This window comes from Lithobates pipiens, unplaced genomic scaffold (assembly GCF_037356315.1).
Source record: "Lithobates pipiens isolate NorthernLeopardFrog02 unplaced genomic scaffold, aLitPip1_a1.2 Scaffold_13, whole genome shotgun sequence".
Classification (NCBI taxonomy): Eukaryota; Metazoa; Chordata; class Amphibia; order Anura; family Ranidae; genus Lithobates; species Lithobates pipiens.
In genome coordinates this window covers 156,849,998-156,872,686 of record NW_027507718.1, presented here as the reverse complement: position 1 = coordinate 156,872,686, position 22,689 = coordinate 156,849,998, and the positions used below count along the sequence as shown (strand labels likewise).

Here is a 22,689-nt window from a genome sequence, read left to right as displayed (position 1 = left end):
CACATTTAATCACAAGAGAGATATACACCACCGCTCAAAGGCAGGTCCTGGGAACTCAGAGATAATTGCTCCAGGTGAAGGGATTCGGGTGCGAGCCACAACATGCAGATAATGTGGATAATGACAGAACTCTGGACGGCCACACTCCAAAGCTAAAACAATGCTTTATTCAAATATTTAGGACACAGCAAATGACATTACAGCAAAAGATGCTAACAGCTGATGCGTTTCGCATTAAGACTAGTGCTTACTCATAGCCGAACAAGCTATGAGTAAGCACTAGTCTTAGTGCGAAACGCATCAGCTGTTAGCATCTTTTGCTGCAATGCTGTTTTGCTGTGATGTCATTTGCTGTGTCCTAAATGTTTGAATAAAGCATCGTTTCAGCTTTGGAGTGCAGCGTCCAGAGTTCTGTCATTATCCACATTGTTCACATTTAATGTTTGAAGTTTACAACCATTTTAAGCATTGGACTGCATTGAGAAAAAAGGCCCAGAGCAGTATCAGCGTATCTGGTGTGAACAAGCCCTAAGTGAATCAAGCTTCAGCCCATCAGACCACATTGCAGAACACAGACTAGCATTTCACAGATATACAAAGGATACACACACACACAATAATAAAGATAATACAGACATATTAACCACCTCCGGAAGGTTCACCCTCTTCATGACCAGGCCATTTTTTGCCATACGCACTGCGTTATTTTAACAATTGCGCGGTTATACGACACAGATAAAATAGTATTTTTTGTACTCACAGTAAAATCCTTTTCTCTGTAGTTCACCGACACAGCTCCTTTCTTAGACGATAGGGTTGTTACGCCAACTTCAGGAGAGGACTAGGCAGGACATGTTAACATGTTATAACAAAACTAGAACTTTCTAGTTCTGCCCAAGCGGCAGTCCCTTAGGTAACAACCCCCCAGGCTGCCTCCTGCAGCTTCAGTACATCAACAAGCAGTATAACGTAAAAAATATGAGGGGAGGGTGCTGTTGCAGTCGTTGAAATGGGCAACCGGTATAAGTTCATATACAAGGAATGGGGTAGACCGCAACGGACCTTCACGGTTCCCAAATACATGGCGGTGTGTTACCCCTTTGAGGAGAGCCTTCTCAAAAAATGGTTGGCTCCTCCAGTCGTGGACCCCCCAGTATCCATGTTAAACAAATTTACCACAATCCCGGTAGAGGGGACTCCTGCCTTTAAGGATCCCACGGACAGGACTGCCGAAGCAGTGACTCGTTCTTTGTTTACGGTTGTGGGGTCAGCAATGTGACCAGTACTGGTATCCGCACTTGAGTCGCAGACACTGACTGAGTGGGCAAAACGTTTGCACCGCAAATTGGTGGAGCAACAGGCTTCTGTCTGTGTGGAACTAGCAAACCAGTTAGTGCAAGGCCTTAAGTACATTTGTGACGTGGCCCTGGATACTCTCCCTCTGTTATCCAGGGCTTCAGTGTCAGCTGTGGTGCTGAGGTGCCTGATCTGGCTAAAATGCTGGTCGGCTGACCAAGCATCTAAAAAAGCCCTGACGGATTTACCCTTCCTTGGCGAGCGGCTCTTTGGATGACATTAAAAATGCCACAGGTGGTAAGAGTACTCAACTTCCACGGGCCAGGAAGGCTAAGGAGCCACGATGTAGGCAAGGGCCCTCATTTTCCGCTCACAAGCAGCTTTTTTGTCCACCCAGGGCTTTGGCTAAATGTCCCCAGCCCGACAGAACAACCTCTGAACGACAAAAGCGTCCCTGGTACCGCAAGCTTGCGAGCAAAAGTGCTACCGCATGAAAGTTGCCTTTGGGAGTTTGCGGCCCGTTGGGCCTCTCGACTGTCTGACCAATGGGTCTGTGATCTGATTTCCACCGGCTACAAGATAGAGTTCCTCTCTTGGCCGCTTAACAGATTCTTCCCCTCCAGCATACCCGTACTCCCGGCTCGCCGGGGGGCCCTGATGGGGGTGGTAAGGAACTTGCTGAGTCACGGGGTGATAGTACCAGTTCCAGAGCCGGAAAGATTCCAGGGGTTCTACGCCAATCTGTTTGTAGTCCCCAAAAAGGAAGGGGTACGTCCAATCTTGGACCTAAAAGCCCTCAATTACTTTGTAAAAGTACAGAGGTTCAGAATGGAATCAGTTCGCTCAGTAGTCACTGCACTCCATCCAGGGGACTCCCTGGTGTCTTTGGACATCCCCCTTGGCTTGGCATCAGCCCCCGAGTCTTTACCAAGGTATTGGCTCCTGTTTTGGTGCTGCTGCGACAATGCGGAATCGCGATCGTAGGTTACCTAGACTATCTCCTCCCTAGATCATCTTCCGCCTCAGAATTAGAGGAGGATGTGGCGATCACCATGCAGACCCTGCAGGAATTTGGGTGGCTGTTGAACCTAAAAAAGTTGTTGGAGTACCTAGGCTTGCTGCTGGTCTCCATAGAAGCGCAAGTTTCTCTCCCTTCAGACAAGCTGCAGACTCTCAGAGCCAGGGTAAAACTGCTGATGAACCGCAGGTGGTCGTCGCTACGCTTCTGAATGTGAGTCGTGGGGCTCATGGTGGCCTCCTTCGAGGCAGTACCGTATGCCCAGTTTCACACCAGAGTCTTGCAGAAGGAGATCTTGATGAAATGGGACAAATCCCTATTATCCCTGGATCGGCAGATTCAGATGAGCCAGTTAGTCAGGGACTCCCTTCTCTGGTGGCTGAGGTCCCTGGCACTTCAGAAAGTTGTTCCTACCGCTACATTGGACAGAGATCACAACGGACGCCAGCTTAACTGGTTGGGGTGGAGTAATGGGAGTTCAGTTGACCCAGGGCCTCTGGACGAAGGAGGAATCCAAGTTGCCAATCAATGTGCTCGAGCTTAGAGCGATCAGGCTATGCTACATGTTCGATAAGACTTCGAGGGCGTCCAATAAAGATCCAGTCAGACAACGCCACGGCTTGGCATATGTCAATCACCAAGGAAGGACAAGAAGCTCGGCCACCACATGGGAGGTCGCTCACATCCTTTAGTGGGCAGAGCGACATGTACCAGCCCTATTGGCCATTTACATCACAGGAGTGGAGAACTGGCAGGTGGACTACCTAAGTCACCAGATACTGGACCTAGGAGAATGGGTGTTGCATCCCGAGGTGTTCAGGCTACTGTGCCTGCAATTGGGCACACCAGACATGGATCTTCTGGCCTCCCGTCTCAATCGGAAGGTGCCGAGATTAGTGTTCAGCACAAGAGATCCTTGGGCAGAAGCGCTGGTGGTTCAGTGGGATCAGTATAAGCTGATCTATGCCTTTCCTCCCCTGAAACGGTTATCATGTCTGCTCCGCAGAGTGGAGGCCGAGGGGTTTCCAGCAATTCTGATTGCCCCAGCATCCCTGGTATGCAGACCTAGTGTGCCTGGTGGCGGACGCCTTGCTGTCTCAAGGTCCAATTCTCCATCCTGCTTTACCATTGCTGGTTTTAACGGCATGACTATTAAGAGCCAGGTGTTGAGGAACCGGGGTCTTTCGGACTCGGTAATTCCAACTATGCTGAGAGCACGGAAATCATCATCTTGGAAGATAAATCATCGTACCTGGAAGGCCTACATCTCCATGTGTGAGGAGAAAGGGTGGCGTCCACGCTCCTTTTCTATATCCAGGATCCTGCTGTTTGAGCAGACCAGAAATTGGCTTTAAGCTCCATTAAGGGACAAATATCTTTGGCTGTCTTTTTTCAGCGACCCCTGGCGTCTCACTCTCTAGTGAGCACTTTTGTTCAAGGGGTCCGAGATGTAGTTCCTCCAGTGCGTCCACCGTTACCCCCCTGGGATCTGAACCTGGTGTTACTGGTGCTTCAGAAACCGACATTTGAAAATATCAGACAGATCCCTCTGTTGACTCTTTCTCAGAAAGTGGTCTTTCTAGTGGTCATTACATCAGCCAGGAGGGTTTCGGAACTGGTGGCCTTGTCTTGCAAGTCACCCTATCTTTTTATCCACTAGGATAAAGTGGTGTTGTGTCCGCAACCTTCTTTTCTGCCGAAGGTGGTTTCGGAGTTCCACATCAATGAAGACATTGTGTTATCTTCTCTGTGTCCTAAACCAAAACATCCTAAAGAGGTGGCCCCCCATTCCCTGGACGTGGCCTGGGCTCTGAGGGTGAATTTGTCTGCTACGGCTCCCTTTTGGAAGTCAAACTCCTTGTTTATTTCTGTGGCTGGTCCAAAAAAAGGCATGCGGGTCTCGTCGGCCACCATTTCCAGGTGGATCAGACAGATTGTGGTTCAGGCCTAAGCTTTCCGGTCACAGCCCACTCCACCAGGTCAATTGGAACATCTTGGGCCTTCCGACATCAAGCATCTGTCGCTCAAGTGTGTAAAGCGACAACTTGGTCGTCTGTTCATACCTTTACAAAATTATATAAGGCATCAGCTGATGCCTGTTTTGGCCGCAAAGTTTTGCAGGCAGCCGTGTAATTTGCAATTGCACTAAAAAAAAATTCTGTGTTTTTAGTGAAAAACACAGTATCTTTTTAGTAAATGCACTGTTGCATTTGTTACCGTAAAATTTAAGGTGGTTTGTAAAGTAGTGACTCCCAGATTGAGGAGCAGTCTGTTTTTTTTGTGGGGAAAAAGTTCTTTGCTGTTCCCACACTCCGTGTTTTTGTGGGTGAAGTTTTATGCTGTTTCCCACCCCTCATTTTGGCACTGCTTGGGGACGTCCCGATGGTCTAAGAATGGAGTTGTGTCAGTCAGTGAACGTAAGAGAAAATAGGATTTTTTGTACTCACCGTAAAATTTTCTCTGTAAAAATGGCCACCAAACACTGTATGCAATGAGGGACAGTGAAAAACGGGCAGACAAAATGGCGGTAAGCAGCTCTACAGTGATCAGCAGACACAGTCTCCAGACACCCAGGGGAGAGACCTACAGACATCCAGGGCGCAGCTATACAGCGCAGTCCCCACCCCAGGTGAGAGGCCCCCTGGGGAGCCCCTGTCTATGGCATGCACACCACTCAGCAGCCCATGCAGCATCCCCCACAGGGAATGGGGGAGGAAGATAGGGACAGGGAGAGAAGAGAGGGAGGTGAGGGACCCCCAAATCGACGTCCCAGGGAATGCCCAGCTGCTCAGCCCCACTGAGACAGGGAGAGCTGTACTTACCAGTCCTGATGAGCTGGAGGAACATTCCATCACAGACCCACTCTCCGATCAGTACGGGGTGGCTGCTGGCCCAGCACACTGACATCAGTAGCTCGGTCATGTGTATACCCCTGGGGCATTACGCCCACCGGCCGCCCCTGGAGCTGGGGGACATGTTGTGGCTGACCCAGCGAGGAGCTCTCTGCACACACTCGCTGGCCAGGCTGGGGAGACTATAAGGATAAGGGTGTCCAGAATGTCATCCAGCCGGCTGTTGATAGCAGATCACAGAATCTTTAATCTTGCGCAAAAGGCAAACTTCTGTAAAAAAAAAAATCCACAGACCGATGGGCCCGCAGGGTTCCTAGGTCCTTCTTCACTAAGCAGAAAAAAACTGAAGCTGGGGGGTTGTTACCTAAGGGACTGCCCCTTGGGCGGAACTAGAAAGTTCTAGGTTTTGTTATAACATGTTAACACGTTCTGCCTAGTCTTCTCCTGAAGGTGGCGTAACAACCCGATGGTCTAAGAAAGGAGCTGTGTCAGTCGCTGAACGTAAGAGAAACTTTTTCTTACAAATATAGCTTTCTTTTGGTGGAATCTGAGTGCCTTTTTTTTTTTTGCACTATAAACAAAAAGGACCGATAATTTTGAAACCAAAGCAATATTTTTTACTTCCCGATATAAAGCATAGCCAATAAAAAAAAATGTAAAAAATAAAAATAAATCTAATGTATTCTGCTACATATTTTTGGTACAAAAAAAATCTCTATATATATATATATATATATTATATATATATATATATATATATATATATATATATATATATATATATATATATGTGTGTGTTTTTATTTACTTATTTATTTTTCTACTAGTAATGGCGGCAATCAGCAACTTATAGCAGGACTGCGATATTGCGGCAGACAAATTGGACACAACACTTTTTTTTTTTTTTTTTTAGGAACCAGTGACACGAATACAGTGATCAGTGGTAAAAAAAATATGCACTGTCAATATACTAATGACACTGGCTGGGAAGGGATTAACATCAGGGCTGATCAAAAGGTAAACTGTGTGCCTAGCTATTGTTTTAGAGTAGTGTAGGAGGTGCTTTTACTAGGGGAAAAGTGTTTACTGTATGCATGTCCCTGCTTTGCAGGAACACAGAATCCATGCCTTCCTTACGGACAGAACGGCAATCTGCCTTGTTTACATAGGCAGACTGCCATTCTGCGAGCGAGTGTATCAAACGATCAGCAGATAGAGGTGGACATCGGGTCTGTGGAACCCGATTGGCTCCCACTGTCTAGAATCACAGCAGAGTGAGCCGCCGGTGGCACACACTCACGTCCACTACCCAGAAGTGCAGGAGCATATATATATATATATATATATATATATATATATATATATATATATATATATATATATATATATATACACACACACACACACACACACACACACACACACACACACGCGTGATCCTGCACAGCATGGCCGCCCTGTAGCAGTAAAACTGTTGAAGGGAGGTCGGCAATTGGTTAATATAACATTGACAGACTAAATTTAGAACAAATATCTACAGAAAGATACAAAATATCTTTTTTGGAGAAGTTTTTCTTGCTAACGTTTTTCTTTTGGCCCCTCACAGGATGGACAGTCTCACTGGGCAATTAGAATGTGCAGGAGGCAAGATGGATGATCAGCTCTGGCACCATCTGAAATTGCTAAAAACAAAACAAAAAAAAAAAAAAATAATGGCCTGAAACAGGTTACAAAGGTTGCTTATAGTATCAGCTACAGGCAGTAGTTCAGCTGTAACATTTTCACTGCTGATTGTGGTCCTGTTAGGGAAATATCACTATCTCCTGACATGTTGGGACAGGAAATTACAAAGTTTCTAGGTTCTTTGTCACTCTATCCAAAAACCCCAAAATCTCAAACTCTCAGATTAATCCCAACACTAACCTGACTTTTAAAGTACTGTCCAGCACTTTAATCCCTAAAGGTCATTATTTAGTTTACTGGGTACATGAACCATCCAAGTAAAACAATCAACACTCTAACACCAAGATTTTGATGATAAAAACTACTAATCAGAGAAATACTGAAGAATCAAAATAACCCAGTAAGCAATGCAGTGCAATTTGTTTAGAATGGAACAATGGACCACAGATACACCAAGGTGTGCGTAGTGAAACTGTTGGCGTTGGGCCCCGCCTTTGGTATTTCTCCTAACGTGGCAATAGTTGTGTTTATAGGAGTGACTAAACTTTGGAGAAATTGAGGCAGCCATGACTTTATTACCAACAGCAGTAATTAATTTTACAACTCTCTACTCCAGAAAATTGTTTTCCCAAATAAATTTATTTCCCAAAGGTACACTCTGTACAGTAGAGTGGTGTAGTGGTTAGCACTCTCACCTAGCAGTAAAAAGGGTCGCTGGTTCAAATCCCAATCACGACACTACCTGCCTGGAGTTTGCATGTTCTCCCTGTGCCTGCGTGGGTTTCCTCTGGGTACTCCTGTTTCCTCCCACACTCAAAAGACATGCAGGTAGGTTAATTGGCTTCTGTCCAAAAATTGGCCCTAGTATATGGGGACCATGGATTGTGGGCTCCTTGAAGGTAGGAACAGATGTGAGTGTGCAATGTACAGGGATAGGGACAATTGTAGACACTCACTCAGGTTGAATTGGATGGACTGGTGTCTTTATTCAACCTAACTATGCAACTCTGCAAGTCATACCTCTGATTTGCTTTTAAAAATACTTTTCCCATCAAGTGCTAAGGATGAGCTGTACAATCATAAAGAGGGTTGCCAAGACAGTTTGCACATAAATGTCAGTACAATAAAATCCAATTGTTTAATCACTTCGCATCCAGGCCAATTCTGACATTTCTCTCCTACATGTAAAATTCATCATTTTTTTGCTAGAAAATTACATAGAACCCCCAAATATTATATATAGTGCCTTGCGAAAGTATTCGGCCCCCTTGAACTTTTCAACCTTTTGCCACATTTCAGGCTTCAAACATAAAGATATAAAAAAATTTTTTAATTATTCGGCCCCCTTGCGTTAATACTTTGTAGAGCCACCTTTTGCTGCGATTACAGCTGCAAGTCGCTTGGGGTATGTCTCTATCAGTTTTGCACATCGAGAGACTGAAATTCTTGCCCATTCTTCCTTGCAAAACAGCTCGAGCTCAGTGAGGTTGGATGGAGAGCATTTGTGAACAGCAGTTTTCAGCTCTTTCCACAGATTCTCGATTGGATTCAGGTCTGGACTTTGAGTTGGCCATTCTAACACCTGGATACGTTTATTTGTGAACCATTCCTTTGTAGATTTTGCTGTATGTTTGGATCATTGTCTTGTTGGAAGATAAATCTCCGTCCCAGTTTCAGGTCTTTTGCAGACTCCAACAGGTTTTCATCCAGAATGGTCCTGTATTTGGCTGCATCCATCTTTCCCTCAATTTTAACCATCTTCCCTGTCCCTGCTGAAGAAAAGCAGGCCCAAACCATGATGCTGCCACCACCATGTTTGACAGTGGGGATGGTGTGTTGAGGGTGATGAGCTGTGTTGCTTTTACGCCAAACATATCGTTTTGCATTGTGGGCAAAAAGTTCGATTTTGGTTTCATCTGACCAGAGCACCTTCTTCCACATGTTTGGTGTGTCTCCCAGGTGGCTTGTGGCAAACTTTAGACGAGACTTTTTATGGACATCTTTGAGAAATGGCTTTCTTCTTGCCACTCTTCCATAAAGGCCAGATTTGTGCAGTGTACGACTGATTGTTGTCCTATGGACAGACTCTCCCACCTCAGCTGTAGTTCTATGCAGTTCATCCAGAGTGATCATGGGCCTCTTGGCTGCATCTCTGATCAGTCTTCTTGTCTGAGCTGAAAGTTTAGAGGGACAGCCAGGTCTTGGTAGATTTGCAGTGGTCTGATAATCCTTCCATTTCAAAATGATCGCTTGCACAGTGCTCCTTGGGATGTTTAAAGCTTGGGAAATCTTTTTGTATCCAAATCCGGCTTTAAACTTCTCCACAACAGTATTACGGACCTGCCTGGTGTGTTCCTTGGTCTTCATAATGCTCTCTGCGCTTTCAACAGAACCCTGAGACTATCACAGAGCAGGTGCATTTATACAGAGACTTGATTACACACAGGTGGATTCTATTTATCACCATCAGTCATTTAGGACAACATTGGATCATTCAGAGATCCTCGCTGAACTTCTGGAGTGAGTTTGCTGCACTGAAAATTAAAGGGGCCGAATAATTTTGCACGCACCACTTTTCAATTTTTAATTTGCTAAAAAAGTTTAAAATATCCAATAGATTTCGTTCCACTTCACAATTGTGTCCCACTTGTTGGTGATTCTTCACAAAAATGTTACATTTTATATCTTTATGTTTGAAGCCTGAAATTTGGCAAGAGGTTGAAAAGTTCAAGGGGGCCGAAAACTTTAGCAAGGCACTGTATGTTTTTTTTAGCAAAGACCCTAGAGAATACAATGGCGGTCATTGCAACTTTTTATCTCGCATGGTATTTGCGCAGCAATTTTTCTAACTCGTTTTTTTTCAGGAAAAAAAAATGTTTCATGCTAAAAAAAAAACAAAAAAAACAAACAGTAACGTTAGCCCAATTTTTTTTGCATAATAACCGGGGGTCGGCGGATCCTATGTCCGACTCACCGATGGAAGCGGTGAGTCAATAGAAGCACCGGAGGGCGGCGGGGTCCCCTCCTGCCGCCCGTAAGAATGATCAAGCGGCGGAACAGCCGCTATGATCATTCTTATGGTGCAGGGAGTTGCCGGCTGAAAATGCCGATATCTGAATGATTGTAACCTCAGGCATCATTCACATATTACACCACAAAACCGAGGCCGTCATATGACGTACCTTGGGCACCAAGTGGTTAACCCTTACAAACCACGTTGACCTACAGGTAAGCCTAGATTAAGGCTTACCTGTAGGTCCAAGAAATATCTCCTAAACCTACATGGTTTAGGAGATATTTACTAAAAGACAGTGACAGCTGTGCACTATCGCCGTTAGCAGCATGCCGCTAACGGCGCTAAGCCATTAGTGGCGGCTCCCGTGCGCATGCACGGAAGTGACGTCATCACTGCTCCGGCACTGTGAGTGGCAGGAGCAGCGATACACGGAAGAAGATGGATGTTCCAGATTACAGGGGACAGCGGTGACATCGCTGGCTCCTGTGTCAGGTAAATGGCACATAATGGGCTACTATGCGATGCATAGTAGCCCATTATGCTTTACCTTTGCAGAGAGACAAAGATGGGTTTACTTCCTCTTTAAACCCCTTTAGACAATAGAGCTAGACAGCAAAGAAACCATTCACCTGTTTCTACAGCCAGCAAAGCATTGCTCCACCTCAAGCACTAGACAGTTGCTGACATTACCAGTATCACTAGTCTGATATGGGTCTAGGATTTACCAATTATGTACGGCAAGACTACCTAATTACATATACATTGAATTGTTTGGCTAAGCCCTTGCATAGAGGCTTTCATTCATATTGAAATAGCTGAGGTCCACAAAAGTAGCAAAATTTTACAGCAGTATTTACAAAATTTTATTGAAGACTAGCACCAAAGACCAAAAAAAAACACCAGAGTTTGCAATCCGACAACAATCCTAAAGGTTATTTCCTAGATCTACAACTAACGATTACTTTCATAATCGATTAGTTGGCCGATTGTTTCGGATAAAAGCCTAAAAAAATAACCAGCTAATAGGGTAGGGAGCAAAATATCTAATCCACTCTGAGAAGGAGAGATAGAGCTAGAGATGATAGAGTTAGAGATGATAAAGATGGAGATGATAGAGACAGATATAAACATATCTATCTCTATCCATATATATCTCTAGCTCTATCTATATATCTATATATATATCTATATATATATATATATATATATATATATATATGTGTATGTATTTACATACACACATACACAGTGCCTTGAAAAAGTATCCATACCCCTTGACATTTTGTCATACAACCAAAAAACATATTTTAAAGTATTTTATTGGAATTTTATGTGACAGACCTACACAAAGTGAATTTAAAAGAAAAAGGAAAAGGGGTCTATCTAGCATATAGCACTCAAGACCCCCCACCTCATCCCAACAAAAGTCAAGAACAAAAAAGAGAAAATTTCCCAGGGACTATACAGGTTGGGGTCTGAATATGTGCAGCAAGTAAAACGGTAGTACAAAAGTAATACATTTTATTAGAATAGTATACAAATAAACAAATTAACAACAATATATTGCACAATTCATACATATAAATCTATAGATCCTGATATGGAGGGCTCTAGAGTATGAGACCACAATTAAACATGATACAGGGAATACTCAACATGTTTCGGAACTTTGTTCATTTGTATAGTTCCTTCTTCAAGGGTTTTTTGATAACTGTATGATCTAATATAAAAATACAGAAGTGGCACATAAATGTGAAGTGTAAGAATAACTATAAATGTTTTACAAATATGTAAAAAGTGTGCCATGCATATGTATTTAGCCCCCGCCCCTGGAAAGTCTTTTTTGGGCATGTCTCTACCAGCTTTGCACATCTAGAGTGACATTTTCAAGCCCTTTTTCTTCTTGGAAAAATAGCTCAAGCTCTGTCAGATTCGATGGAGAGTGTCTGAACAGCCATTTTCAAGTCTTGCCACAGATTCTCAATTGGATTAAGGTCTGTACTTTGGGGCATTCTAACACATGAATATGCTTTGAGCTAAACTATCTGTATGTTTAGGGTCGTTCTACTGTTGGAAGGTAAACCTCTGCCCCAGTCTCAAATCTTTTGCAGACTAACATGATTTATTCCAAGATTTCCCAGTATTTGGCTCCGTCCATCTTTTCATCAACTATGACCAGCTTCACTGCCCCTGCTGAAGAAAAGCATTCCCACAACATGATGCTGCCACCACCATGTTTCACATGGGGATGGTTCAGTATGATATGCAGTGTTATTTTTTTGCCACATAGTGTTTTGCTTTTATGCCAAAAAGTTCAATTCTGGTCTTATCTGACCAGAGCACCTTCTTCCACACATCTGCTGTGTACATGGCTTCTCACAAACTGCAAACAGGACTTATTGCTTTCTTTCAACAATGGCTTTCTTCTTGCCACTCTTCCCTAGACAGCACTAATAGTTGTCCTGTGGACAGAGTCTCCCACCTGAGCTGTGGATCTCTGCAGCTCCTCCAGAGTTACCATGGGCCTCTTGGCTGCTTTTCTGATTAATGCTCTCCTTGCCCAGCCTGTCAGTCTAGGTGGATGTTTAAAGCTTGGGATATTTTTTTTATAACCTGACACTGCTTTAATGTTAGGGCTGCAACTAACGATTTTTTTCATAATCGATTAGTCGGTCGATTATTGTTTCAATTATTGTTTCGATTAATCGGTTAATAACCTTAAATAAAAAGTGGGTCAAATTGACGTTCATTATCAAACACAGTGACGGGAAAATTTGTAAATAATAGAAAACTGCTTGGTCAAAGGAATTTTCAGACAGTGTATGTGGTTTTCATTCAGAAATTACATTAATTTTAAAAACAAAATGTTAAAAACAAGTGAAAATTTCAAACAAAATTCTTTCATTCAGCGAATGTACAAAAGATTTTTCGTCTGAATATTCTCATCTGAAAATTGATCCATGCGGCCAGCATAAGGCTCGGTGCACCTATGCAGTTTGCTTCTGATCTGTTTCTGCAGTGCTTTTTGCTGTGCGTTTTTTATTTTGTTTTGGGCAGATTAAAAAACACAAATTGCTTCAAAAAACACATTACATGCTTTTCTGCAGCTTCTCCATTGACGTATATTGAACCAAAGAAGCACCGTTTTGCGTTTAAAAGTCCCTGACCCTTTACAAATACGCAGCGGATTAAAAAAAGCAGGAAACCATGTAAATGAACTGTAGTGCAGTTCTGCAAAAAACACCAACACATACATAGATGCGAACCAGGTCTAAGGCATTTAGTAACATAATGTAGTTAAAAAGACTAAAATGAGCCCATTATAGCAAAAAAAAAAAAGCAGATAATCACTACTTTTCATTTTTTTTTTTTTTTTTTTTTATGTAGAACTGTGAAAGTAACATTTACAGTAGCAATTATTTGCTCTTTTTAGTTTTTTTTTTAACCCCATTATGTTACTGGCCGATTAATCGATGAAAATAGTAATCAATTTCATAATCGATTATTTGTCGATTAATCGATTTGCTGTTTCAGCCCTATTTAATGTTCTCCACAACTTTAACCCTGAACAGTCTGGTGTGTTCCTTGGCCTTCATGATTGTTCACTAAGGTTCTCTAACAAACCTTTGAGGGCCCAACAGAAAAGCTGTATTCATAATGAGATTAAATTACACAAAGTTGGAGATTAAATTATATCACATTTGGCTGATATGCATTCCACACTTTTCAGATATGTATTTGTAAACAATTTGGAAAATCATTTATCATTTTCCTTCCACTACACAATTATGTGCCACTTTGTGTTAGTCTATCACATAAAGTCCCAATAAAATACATTTACATTTTTGGTTGTAACATGAGGAAATGTGGAAAATTTCCAGGGGCGTGAATCTTTTTTTTAAGACACTGTATACACATACACACTAAATTACCAAAAGCATTGGGACACCTGCCTTTACACGCACATGAACTTTAATAGCATACCAGTCTTATGCTGCGTACACACGACCGTTTTTTCTGACAGAATAAAAACTGACTGTTTTTCCAATGACGTTCCCCTGAAACAGTCTTGGCTACATGCGATCACACCAAAGTCCGATCTAGAACTCGGTGATGCACAACATGTAAAGGCAGATGTCCCAATAGTTTTGGTAATAAAGGGATCAATTCACCAGGGCCGTGTCAAAGACATACTTAAAACCGTGCACTAACTGATCTGCTAGTTCAATGCACACTGGAGGAGACTGCGGCTTCTCCAATTCACAGTGCAATAGTTTTGCCCACTCAGTAAGGGTCTGCGACACTAGTGCCATTGCGAGTACCAGTCGTAGCGCTAACCCCACTACCGTAAACATGGACCGGGCCACTGCCTCGGCCCTCCTGTCTGTAGGGAGTCCCCTCTACCAGGATCGTGGTTACTTTGTTTAACCTGGATACTGGGGGGTCCATGACCAGGGGAGCCGACCATTTTTTAAGAAAGGGTAACACGCCGCCATTCTTTTTGGGACCGAAAAAGGTCCATTGCGGGCTTCCCCATTCCTTGTATATGAACTTATAAAAGTAAGTCAGATAGGGGAACACATTAGGTGTACGGGCTGGCTTACGGGACCCAGAAGGGACCGCATCCTGTATTTTCAGGGTATCACGTACAGCGGTGATAAGTGCTCCAACTAGCGCTTTTTCCTGCATGGACCCAGACATGGAATCATCCTCACTGTCCGAGCTGTCTTTTTTTTTTTTTTTTTTTTTTAAGATTTTCAAGATAAAGTTTATTGTAAATACAACATGAATTACATCACAGCGGTATAGTATGCTATTAAAAAATACAGGCTACTCACAAACATGAAGGAGACAATTGCACATAGAAAGCGAATGCCGAGCGGTCCACTCGTGCGTGCTACGTCACTTCCGGTGTCCTACGAGTTAGTGAAGTGATGTAGCACGCACGAGTGGACCACTCGGCCTTCGCTTTCTATGTGCAATTGTCTACTTCATGTTTGTGAGTAGCCTGTATTTTTTTAATAAATCTATTTGTTTGAAAAAAATACTATACTATGGCTGGTTCCCTGTCTGTTCTCTGAGTACCCTCCCTCAGCCACCACGGATGTTGTGGATTGCCATTAGAGGAACTGGACGGTGGTCTGTGTGTCTCCTCCCTTCCATCCATTTCAGGAGTTACTATTCATGCTGTTTACCTTAGGCTCCATGCACACTGAAGCTCAAAAAAGCTATTTCTGGACGCCAGATTGCTGGCAGAAAACGCTGGTTGAAAAACCTGCTTTTAACAGCGTTTTATACTAGCGTTAATGAGCGTTTTACAGCGTTAGCGTTAATGGGCGTTTTTTATAAAAATACACAGAGGACACGCCAAAAATCCCACAATGCATTGAAAAATAGAATGCCGAACACTAATGAACGAGCGTTAATGAGCGTTAATGAGCGCTAATGAGCGTTTTTCGTTTTTTGCCGCTGAAAAACGGCACTTTGAACGCGAATTTCTGGCGTTCAGAAAAAAGCCCATAAACTCCACTGCTCATTAAAGCTGAAAAACGTCCATGTGTGCATGGACACATAGGCTAACATAGAGTGGAGTTTATGGGCTTTTACAAAAAACGACAAAAAGGCAATAAACTGCAGTTTATCAGCTTCAGTGTGCATGGAGCCTTACAGCTGTAAGGTAATTGTTGAATCCACACACTAGTTGGTGAACACTTGGATGTTTTTTGGCACTTGGTTTGGCACGGATGAACTACCTCTAGCAATAATTCAAGAACTGTTTATTGGTTGCTATATAAAAGAGTTTTCTTGCACTTTATGTGACACTGTGTTTCCTCTATATTTATTGGGATATATATCACGATATAGATTTCACATTATATCTAATTTACAGTTGTAATTTATTCATTTCACTCTTTGCACTTTACATACATAGTTAGTCAGGCCGAAAAAAGACACAAGTCCATCCAGTTCAACCTTAAAAACAAATAAATAAAATAAATAAATTTTTATATTTATTCTTTTGCACTTATATATAGATTTTTTATATATATTAACTGCTGGTATTTTTTGGGTATATATATTGTCATTATAGGTATTATGTATTTTTGGTACCATATTCTGATTTAGGTCAGATGTGATATATATATTTTTTTTTAATTCCTTTAAATTTTCACTCTCACGGCAGAAGCGCAGCACCATTTATACTCATCATTTATGCACTTTATATGAGATTTGGTTTGGCTCATACGGTGTGTGCAGCATTTGTTTTATTTAATCATTTTATTTAATACTCCTATCAGCGCAGGAGCCACAATCACCATATAGTACGCTATTAATGAGAAAAAACAACAACAAGTTGGAACAGCACAATTAACAAACATGTTCCTTAAGTCAAAAACAATTGTCGGAGCCAATTTACAGTGAGTCTGTAACAAACATATTAACATATAACCAGCAGACCCAAGTAAATGGGGGAAATTGGCCCATAAGGCGTTTATTTGAGCGAGTCTGCACGTACTTCTCGGTTGGGTTATATATTGCGTTATGAATTTGTAGTGAGATGATAATAGACCATTGCCCACCAGCTAACAGTATGTTTAGTCTATTGCGGGGATGCGGTCTCGGACCACTGGCATCCCTGATTGGAGTATATTTGGGAGGCAAAGGTTTATAAGCAGGAAGGGGTTTGAGGGACAGGGGGTAGGAAGGGGTATGGGTGGGGAAGGGGTATGGGTGGGGGAGGGGATGGGGTGGGTGGGAATGTATCAGGTTGTGGAAGTGCTTAGCATTTATAGGCATGTCAGGGCAATGTGTAGTGCAGAAAAGGGGATTAAAGAATTAAAATGACTGCAGGGGGTTGGGGGGGGGGGGGGGGACTGCTATTCCTTCGCTTGGGTTTCTTGGGCTAGGGTCTAGCCTTGAGAGAGCAAATGTTTATATTCATCTGACGTTTAAAAGTGATACCAGCAAGAACAGACGTTTCTAGATTTAGTGTGTGTGTCTTTGGATTGATGAATTAGTTCTTCCATCTCCACAATTTTAGATATACGCCTGAGACAGTCCGCAATTGTAGGGGGCTTCTGAGCTTTCCAGCGAGTGGGGATGCATAACTTTGGCGCATTTATTAGATGTAGTGCGAGGGAGTGGTGTTAGTGCCTAAAAGGAATGGAGGAATGATGTAAAAACATTTGTGCAGGTGTAAATTCTATGTGGTATGTGGTGATCTTGGTGGTGATACAGTGGACTTCTTGCCAGAAAGGTTGGAGTATTGGGCAGGACCACCATATGTGCAACATAGAGCCATCTCCATCAGCACATCTCCAACAGTTGGGAGATATGGTAGGGGAAATTTTGTGTAGCTTGATAGGGGTTCTATACCATTTAGAGAAGACTTTGAAGCCGTTTTCTTGTGCTGTCACATTAGTAGATCCCTTGTGAATGTGGGTGTAAATGTTTTCCCAGTCTTCTACAGATAAGTTAATAGATAAGTTCCTTTCCCAGCTCTGGGTGGCAGCATTGGATTTAGGATTTAGGATTGGATCGTGTTCAGAGAATAGCAGGGCATAAATGTTGGAGATTGTATGCCTTTGCAGTTTCGTTGTCATGCATAGGGTCTCAAAGGGCGTGAGTTGTCTGGAGTACTCTGGGCGTTTGAGGGGGTCGTTGAGAAAGTGCCTGATTTGGAAATATGTCCACTGGGGCAGGATCGGTCAGTCTCTCGTGAGAGTATGTCGGAAAGGTTCAGAAAGGAGTCTCCGGAGAAGTGTCCTGCCTGAATGTCATTATAGGGCCAGAAGTCTGCCAGAAATGCGTCATTAGGCCAACTGGGAAGTCCGCGTTATGTCGGATGGGTGTTAGCGGACCTTGTATAGTAGAGATTCGGTGGGTTCGGCATGCTGTCTGGAATGTTTGTAGAGTGCTACCAATTAGTGTGTGTTTACAGGATTTGGGGGTATTGTTTGGGGCTATCCAGGGTAGTTAGCGCATTGGGATCTGTGTGAATTCATTTTCCATTTTTATCCAGGCCTTCAAGTGAGTGTGGACATTTCAGTCTATGATTCATGTTAACTGGCAGGCCCAGTGGTATTTGGCAATGTCTGGGAGGCTTATTCCTCCTTTTAGCTTGGGTAGAGAAAGTCTGCCATGGCTAGGATGATCCTTGTCCCATTGGAAATGGCTACAGGTTTTCCGATACGAGGTGAAAAAAGCTTGGAGCAGTTTTATGGGGATTGTTTGTAAGATGTATAGCATCCTCGGGAGAATGTTAATTTTAAGTATAGCGGTCCTGCCAAACCACAAAAAGATGCCAGTCGACCATGCCTTAAGATCTTTCTGAATGCATTGAAGTATGGGGATATCATTTTTAGAATACAGGTTAGATAAGTGGGGGGGGAGATTAGTTCTGAGGTAAGTATTAGCGTTTCGTTTCCATCTGAATGGGGAGTTGGCTTGGCAGAGTGTGAGAGTGTCTTGCTGCAGGGAGATGTTCAGGGCATCTGATTTCGAGAAATTAATTTGGAGGTTTGAGTGGGCGTTAAATGTGGTGAAGTCTGCGAGTAGGTTGGGAAGAGAGATGTATGGTTCTGTTAAGAATAAGAGGATGTCATCTGCGAAAGCAGCGAGTTTGTATGTGGTATCTGCAATTGTTACTCCTTTGATGTTTGGGTTGGCTCGTAATCGTTGGAGTAATGGTTCTAGTGTGAGAACAAATATCAAGGGGGAAAGGGGACAACCTTGGCGGGCTGTGTTTGATATGGAGAAGGCATCCGACAGGTGACCATTGACCCAAACTTTCGTGGTTGGGGATGAGTAACGGCCATGATAAATTGGAGCATGCGGTCCCGTATTCCGATAATTTTGAGTACTTCTGACATGTAGTCCCAGGCCACTCTGTCGAATGCCTTCTCCACATCGAGGGAAAGGAAGAATCCTTGTTGTTGGGATGAGGACACCCAATGGTGAATATTAATGGCTTTAATTGTGCTGTCCCTTGCCTCTCTACCGGGTATAAATCCTACTTGGTCTAACGAGATTAGGCTGGGCAGGAGAGACAAGAGACGATTGGCCAGAATTTTTGCAAACATTTTCAGGTCAACATTTAGTAGGGAAGTTGGTCAATAGTTAGTCACTAGGGAGGTATCTTTATTCGGTTTAGGAATCACTGTGATGTGGGCTGTCAATAAATCTCGAGGTGGGGCATTGTCTGAAGATAGGGAATTGAAGGCAGTCAGGAAGTGGGGTTTCAATGCGTCCACGAAAGTTTTGTAATACACAGTTGTCAGTCCATCCAGGCCTGGACTTTTATCGGGTTTCAGTTGTTTGAGTACTCCATTAGTTGTCCATTTCTGTGGGTTGTCCGATCGGTCTTGGTTAACGTCCGCTGATACATCAGAGCAGGGGCCGCCAGTCACCGAGTCTGAGTCAGAGCTCTCCCCGGAGGACGGGGGTGCAGGGGCCGTTTTTTACCCCCCTTGCGCCCACACATCACCTCCACCTTGGCAACGAATGTTTCAAGGCCCACCGACAAGGTGTCCAAAGGCACTGCACTGTTTGCAGGCGAGCCGGTTGCAACTGCAGGGAGGTCTGGGTGAAGAAACGACAGCTTCTGACGCCATGTTGACCCTCCCTGTCTGCCACCCTTGGGGACTTACGGCAAGGTGCTCAATCCCACCCTCCTAGCTACTACAGACTGAGGGGCCCCCACCGCAGGACTCACCACCCTGAACGAGTGCTGCGTCATGCTGTTACTAATGGTTGTATCCTGTGTCAGCTCACAAGTGTCCAGAACAAAAACCACGCTGTTCTGAGGCACAGGAACCAGTGCTGTGGATAAAAACCACACTGAGGCTGCAAGAAAATGGCAGCTGGGTACCCTGTATAGAAAAAAAAAAAAAATCACAGGGAAAATGGCCGCTGACCATGCTTCTCACAGAGACTAACAGAAAATGGTTGACGAACAACTGTACACAGAGAATACACAGACAATGGTGGCAGTCAGCGCTATGGCGGCAGCACATGCAGAGCCCACAGGCACCAGAGAGATAGATGACAGCACAAAGACAAGACAGCCAGAGCCCCCTTGATCCAGGCACACACACCGCACTACAGCCCAGTCATGTAGCATCCCCCACGGGAGGGAGAAGAGGGAAAAGCGGAACCCCCTAATCGACCTTCCAGGGAATGCCCAGCTGCTCTGTCCTGCCGAGGCAGGGACAGCTGTACTTACCAACCAGACAAGCTGGAGGCATCCCATCACAGACCCACGCCCGAGCAGTATGGGTGGCTGCGGGCCATGGCACACTATGACAAAGAAATCCATAGTCCGGTCATATGTGTGTCCCGGAGCATTGCGTTTAACAGCTGCCCCTGGAGCCTGAGGGGTATGTCGTGGCCAACCCAGTAGCTAGGGCCTACATGCGCTTGATGGCCAGGCTGAGGAGACTACAAGGATCTATATTATCCAGCCTGTCACCCAGCTGGCTGTTGACAGAAGATCACAGGATCTTAAAACCTTGCGCAAAAGGCAAAAATCCTGAAAAAATCCCCAGGACCGATGGTCCCGGCAGGGAGCCTAGGTCCTTCTCCTTCACTGAGCAGAAAAAACTGAGCTGCAGGAAGCAGGCTGAGGGGTTATTACCAGAGGGACCGCCCCCTGGGCGGAACTGTACAGTTCTGTTTTTTTTACATCTATTACATGTTCTGCCTAGTCCTCTCCTGAAGGTGGCGTAATAACTCTATGGTCAAGATTAATGGAGCTGTGTCCGTCGATGAATGAAAAAGAAAGTATATATTGTCACAACCAAAGGAAAGAAGAATTACACCAAGAGTTCAGGAAGACCAACGTACAACATTTAGAAATAAATCTCTTTAACCACTTGGCGCCCATACTACGTCTATTGACGTCATGGGCTTTCGGTGGTTATATCTGAATGATGCCTGAGGCCACAGACATCATTCAGATATCGCCGTTTTCAGCCAGCGATTCCCTGCACCATAAAAATGATCATAGCGGCTGTTTCTCCGCTTGATTGTTCTTACGGGCGGCGGGAGGGGACGCCCCCTGCCTCCCGCCGCCCTCCGGTGCTTGTACCGACTCACCGCTTCCATCGGTGAGTCGGTGACAGGATCCACCGGCCCCTGCCAGTTACCATAGAGATTTCCGGCAGACCAGATCGTCTCTGGAGACTCTATGATCGTTCGGAGGCCGGGCGCGATGTTATGACGTCACGCCCGGCCTCGGTATTCAAATTAACGGCGCCGATTTGGCAGGGAAGCCAGGGTAGTTTTTTTTTTTATTCTTCCCAGCCTAGAGGTGAGATATGGGGTCTTATTGACCCCATATCTCACTGTAAATATGTCCGGTAGGGCCATATTCCCATTACAAGGGATGTTTACATTCCTTGTAATAGGAATAAAAGTCAATTTTTTTTTTTTTTTTTTTTTTTAAGTGTCAAACTAAAAAAATAAAAATAAAATTAACAATAAAAAAAAAAGTAAAGCGCCCCTGTCCCCATGAGCTCGCACACAGAAGCGAACGCATACGTAAGTCCTGCTCACATATGAAAACGGTGTTCAAACCACACATGTGAGGTATAGCATTAGAGAGAGTGCAATAATTCTAGTTCTAGACCTCCTCTGTAACCCAAAACATGTAACCAGTAAAAAAATTTAAAGCGTTGCCTATGGGGATTTTTAAATACCAACGTTTGGTGCCATTCCACGAGCGTGTGCAATTTTGAAGCGTGACATATTGGGTATCTATTTACTCGGCGTATCCTCCTCTTTCACATTATGCAAAAAACTTGGGCTAACTTTCCTGTTTTTTTTTGTTTTTTTTAAAGCATGAAACTTTTTTTTCTGAAAAAAATGTGTTCGAAAAATTGCTGCGCAAATACCGTGCGAGATAAAACGACCGCCATTGTATTCTCTAGGGTCTTTGCTAAAAAAAAACATATATAATGTTTGGGGGTTCTACGTAATTTTCTAGCAAAAAAATTAGGAATTTTACATATAGGAGAGAAATGTCAGAATTGGCCTGGGCGCGAAGTGGTTAACCCACCAGTGAGTGATAATGAGGTATTTAAGAAACTAGTTTTACATGATCTACAGCTATCGGAGCTTAGAAAAACAAAGGAAAAAAAAAATATTGAAATTGGAAACAAACGTCTGGAAAACTGTAAAAACCTTATCAGACTACCAGACAAAGGAGGAGGAATCATCATTCAGACAAAGGAGGTATATAAAGCGGAGCTAAAAAGACAAATGGAAAATGTGGAGACTTATGTCCCATTAAGAAGTAATACCACAAGAAATTATAAAAACAAGTTGGAAAAATAGGTAACGTTCTAAAGAGAGCCTTTTTAAATAAAAATAAATAAATAAAGCAGATACCTTGTGCCAGAGACGTGCAGAATATTTGTCAGCAAAAATCTCCCAGGATGCCCCATTGTAAATGGGATTCAATCAGTTGGAGCTAAGATGGGACAATTTTTAGATCATCATTTACAACACAAAAAATAGGATTTTTATAACAGCTTACCTGTAAAATCCATTTCTTGGAGTACATCACGGGACACATAGCCATAGTAGTTACTAAGTGGGTTATAAGGCCACCTTCAGGTGATGGACACTGACACATCCTAAGACAGGAAGTCCACTCCCTATATAGCCCCCTCCTACTACTGGGAGTACCTCAGTTTTTGTAGCAAAGCCATATATGTGTATTAGAAGAGGGGAGGAACCTCTGTGTCCTGTGATATACTCCAAGAAAAGCATATTAAGGATAAGATGTTATAAAAATTCTATTTTCTTTATTGTACATCACG

General features: G+C 43.5%; 1 protein-coding gene across 3 annotated transcripts in view; it reads right to left on the bottom strand.

Moving 5' to 3' along the window:
- The window catches only part of KDM4B (lysine demethylase 4B), an 817,487-nt gene that overhangs the window by 479,713 nt on the left and 315,085 nt on the right, over positions 1–22,689 (bottom strand). The window lies entirely within an intron of this gene.